This window comes from Scomber japonicus, unplaced genomic scaffold, assembly GCF_027409825.1.
Source record: "Scomber japonicus isolate fScoJap1 unplaced genomic scaffold, fScoJap1.pri scaffold_501, whole genome shotgun sequence".
Classification (NCBI taxonomy): Eukaryota; Metazoa; Chordata; class Actinopteri; order Scombriformes; family Scombridae; genus Scomber; species Scomber japonicus.
Window position 1 is genome coordinate 20,534 of NW_026518558.1, and position 5,215 is coordinate 25,748.

A 5,215-nucleotide genomic window follows, 5' to 3' on the forward strand; every position below is an offset into this window, starting at 1 on the left:
CGTGGATAACTTAATTACTGTGACAGGCCTAACGAGATCATACTCATGTGACTGGTGACTATGGGTGTAACCGTATGTGTGTACGCCATGTGACCCAAACAATTACAATCTGAATCATTTAATAATCAACGTACTCTGACTTCCACCAGGAATGTTTTAGTTTAAAAAGGTCTAAACATGCTAAATCGGTGATTGTTAGCCGGCTTAGCCAAGCTAGCCTGGTTACCCTGGTAACCGTGGTCATGTAGTGTCGCTGTCATCGGACTGACAAATGAGGATATTATCAAAATGTGCAGAGTTATAGACATTAACACATCATGAGAAGCAGCTCTGAGCGGCCATAGATCATCATTAACCCTTCTAATGTCCTCAGGTCAAGGAAGGAGAGGAGGAAAGAAGGAAGAAAGGAAGGAAGGAAGGAAGGAATGGAGTAAGGAGGGAGGGAGGGAGGAAAAGAAGAAAGAAGGAGAGAAGGATTGGAGGAAGGAGGGAAGGCATGAGGAAGGAAAGGAGTAAGCAGGGAGGGAGGGAGGAAAGGGGAAGGAAGGAGAGAAGGAAGGAAGGAAGGAAATAAGTAAAGAAACGTGTAAGGAGGGATGAAAAGAGGAAGGAAGGAAGGAAGGGAGGAAGGAAAGGTGGAAGGAGGGACAGTAGGAAGGAAGGAAATAAGGAAAGAAACGAGTAAGGAGGGAGGAAAAGAGGAAGGAAGGAGGGACAGAAGGAAGGAAGGAAGGAAAGAAGTGAGAAAAGTATGAAAGGAGGAGGGAGCAAAGAAAGAGGGAAGGAAGGGAAGAACATAGGAAAAATTAAAGAAAGGAAGGAAGGAAGGAAGGAAGGAAGGAACAGTCAAAAGAGATGGGGTCAATTTGACCCGGGAGGAGAACAGGAGGGTTAAACATACAGTTACACTACTAGCTGACGGACTCTGGGAAGTAAAGTATCTCCAGTTTCATCACTCATATGGAGACGATCTGACTTCTGTCTGTTCTGACTCAGAGACTGACTCATTACATTATCGGTGGGTTTAAATCAAAATGTTTCGATGGTCGAGGGCTCAGCGGTCGATGACTGTCTGCCATCAGCCATCAGCAACCGTCCCAAACTACTGTGTCCTCAAGTCAAGGAAGGAGAGGAGCGAGGAAGGAAGGAAGGAAGGAATGAGGAAGGAAAGGAGTAAGGAAGGAGGGAGGGAGGAAAAGAAGAAGGAAGGAGAGAAGGATTGGAGGAAGGAAGGAAGGAACTGAGGAAAGGAGGAAGGGAGGAAGGAAAGGTGGAAGGAGGGACAGGAGGAAGGAAGGAAGGAAGGAAGGAAGGAAGGAAGGAAGGAAAGAAATAAGAAAAGAAACGAGTAAGGAGGGAGGAAGGAAGGAAGGAAGGGAGGAAGGAAAGGTGGAAAGAGGGACAGGACAGAGGAAGGAAGGAAATATGGAAAGAAACGAGTAAGGAGGGAGGAAAAGAGGAAGTAAGTAAGTAAGTAAGTAAGTAAAGGAAGGAAGGAAGGAAGGAAGGAAGGGTCAAAAGAGACAGGGTCAATTTGACAGTCAGCGGTCGATGTCTGTCTGCCATCAGCCATCAGCGACCGTCCCAAACTACTGTGTTGGTGTGGCAGTGAAATACGATCCACCCTATCCGGTTTGGAATAACAGATTATTGCCTTCAAAACTGCACAGTGTAATAATATTCACAGACTGGATTTTATAAGTGGAAAATTCATGCTGATGCAACCCTGTTAACTAGCAGGCACATGTGGAACGCTTCTGTGTCCATGGACCAATGATTATAGTACGAATGGACCCAAGTGCAGATCCACAGATAGATGAATTGCACTTTTATTGCCCTTATAGATTAAGACATAAATAAAATATTAATACATTGTTCTTAATAGTCCTAAATGTTTTTATGCCTCAGGGAGTGCTGTCTAAATGTTATTATATTGTTGTCTAACCCTCAATATAATAACAATAAAGCTACTACTACTACTTAAGAGGTGTATTGACAGGTAAAAACCAGGTGGGGAGTTCTGGTCCTCTGAAATGAGGCCAACCAGGAAGTAACTTAGAGCTGCATTCTATCAAAAGGCCACCAGGGGGCGACCGTCTCTATACAAGTCAATGGAGAATTCACCAACTTCTCACTTGATTTCTAACCTCAGTAAATGTTTTCAAAATGTGTTTATGGTCTCAATCGCTAGTTTAAAGCCTTCTTCAATGCAGTATGATGTTCATTTGGGACATTTTGGCCTCCCTGATTTTATATGTGACGATAAAGCAGGGTATGCATTAGGGCGTGGCTACGTCCTGATTGACAGGTTGATTGACCAATGTCCTCGAGATCCAGCCCTCGCAACCATAGCAACCTCCTCGCTCCGCCCATGGCCCCGCCTCATGCCCATATAAGTAGAATCCGTGTTTTTATTTTTCCCAGCATGCACCTGAAATTTTCAAGATGGCGCTGCCTAGATTAGAAACTATTGGCTTCCGAGCAGCAGTCCACAAACCAATGGGTGACGTCACGGATGTTACGTCCATTTCTTTTATACAGTCTATGGTAAAGACACAATGACCAAATATTTAATCAATGCCTAACAACATAACATCCTGACTTCTTGATGGCAACTTCTCAAACAAAGAGCCAGCACAGAATTAAAGGACTGAAGGTACTGAAGGTAGTTGTCAAAGCATTAATGTAATGAGCCATCTTTACTCTCCTGTCTTCTGTCTGTTTGTCAGTGTTTCCTTTTAAGTTACTAATTCACCTCAACATTTTGGCAAAAGGCAAACACGAGCGACCGCTGCGTCACTTTCATGTCACCGTGTGGAACAACTCAGCCTTTGTTTCTCCGTTACACCGCTCGCTGTGAACTCTCAATTCAAGCCATTGTGTCACTGAGCAGAATATACAATTGGGTCCTCTTCAACATAAGGAGACAAATATCGACAGCAAACTGCCAAATTCCCATCGTTTTCTTTTTAAACTAAATAACAGCAATAACTTGAATTTTTAGCTTTTAACCAAATCAATAAAAAGATGGATGGCATTTGTGTGAAGTTGTTTTAAAATAAAGGTAAAATGCAGTTAATACCAAGCTATACCCGTTTATATATCTGCAGACCATCACATATAAATATCAGAATATGCAACAACATTTTAAACATTTTATGATCCAGCATGAAATCCATTTGTGAAGTTGTAAAACACTAGATGACAATTAAAATACTTACAGTGATTTAATTTAAGTGAACTTCTCATTAAGTCAAATTGTGTCTCGATGTCTTATGAGTCGGTGTGAGTTAAGACTGTGATTGTGATTTACAGTAAGTGAATATAAAAGCTCTACAGCAGTATGAGATAGATGTCTTAAACAAATCTCTACTAGAAGATGGAATAAGGTGTAAAGAAAGTATAAAAATCAATCACGTGTGTTTACCATAACTTCCAGAAGCTTATCTAAACATATAAGTAAGTATAAGCAAGCTAGTATAAATGAGTAAAGCAGTGGTATGAAATCCTCCCACTATGACAAACGGCAGCCAACAGATAGACCAGACGGACCATTAAAAAGAAGGAAGGAAGGAAGGAAGGAAGGAAGGAAGGAAGGAAGGAAGGAAGGGAGGCAGGCAGGGAGGGAGGAAGGACAAAAAGGAAGGAAAAGAAGGAAGGAAGGAAGGAAGGCAGAAAGGGAGGAAGGACAAATGGAAGGAAGATGGGAAGGAAAGACAGGTGGAAGGAAGGAAAGAATAAAAGTGAGGAAAGAAGAAAGAAAAGAAAGGAAAGGTTGGAAAAGAAGACAGGAAGGAAGGATGATGCGAGGAAGGACAGAAGGAAGGAAAAGAAGACAGGAAGGAAATATGCATGGAAGGGAGGAAGGAATGAAGGAAGACAGGAAGGAAAGTGGGCCAAATTGAACCCCTCGGCGGGCCGGTTCTGGCCCGCGGGCCGCATGTTTGACATCCCTGAGATAGACCATCCATTGGTGAGATGTCATTGGGTCAATTAGACGTCAGCTAAGTAAGTCAGTACATAAAATAAGCACGGCAGAAACATGAGATATCGATAAGGTAATTATTGTGACGGGCCTAGAATGAAGCACACGTCAAAAGTGACAACTGTGTGTGAAATTCTTCAGACAGATAAACGATGTGGTCACCAACACACGATGGAGTCCATTTATCTTACACATGTCCTGTCAAATGGTAAATGGTAACCAGACTGTACTTATAAAGCTCTTTTCTAGTGTTTTTGACCACTTAAAGCATTTTTACACTACATGTCACATTCACACACATTCACACACTGATGACAGGAGATACCACGCTGGGAGCCAACCTGAATCTTGGCCAAGTGGACTGGAGGTTACGTAGAAGCATAAATCAGCCTTAAGTCTTCTCCTGATGAGCAGGTTGGCATCCTGCGTGGTAGCTCCTGTCATCAGTGTACGAATGTGTGTGAATGGGTGAATGTGACATGTAGTGTAAAAGTGTTTTGAGTGGCCTAAGTACAGTCCATTTAGCATTTAGCATTTAGCATGAAAGCAGCAGGTAAAATTGCCCTAACCGGATATGATAAGTCATTTACAAACAAGTAGAGACAGAAGGGCGTTGTGTTTGGTGCCTTCAGGTGTGTCTCAGCTTGTTTACTTTAACCTCACCTCTTAGCATCATTTCACAATTCTTCCTGTTCAACAAAGCTAAACCAAACCGATACATCACCCATCGATAAGTCAGCGATACAACAATGCTTAATGACAATAAACCAGACACAAACAAGCTACACAAAAAGAGCTTTTGTATCCATATACTCCGACTGCTCCCTTCATCTCACTGCCTCTCAATTTTACATCATCGGTGGGTTTAACTCTCCTGTCGTCCTCCCGGGTCAAACTGACCCCGTCTGTTTTGACTGTTCCTTCTTTTCTCCCTCCCTTCCTTCTCTCTTTCCTTTCCTTCTTCTCTTCCTTCTTCCTTCCCTCCTTCCTTCCTTCCTCCCTCCTTTTCTTCCTTCTTTCCTTCCTTCTTCCTTCCCTCCTTCTCCCTTTCTTTCCTTCATTCTTTCCTTCCTTCCCTCCTTCTCGCTTTCTTTCCTTCCGCCCTCCTTTCCTTCCTTCCCTTCCTTCTCTTTCCTCCCCTCCTTTCCTTCATCCCTCCTTTCATTCCTTCTTCCCTCCCTCCCTCCTTTCCTTCCTCCCTCCTTTCCTTCCTTCTTCCTTCCTCCCTCC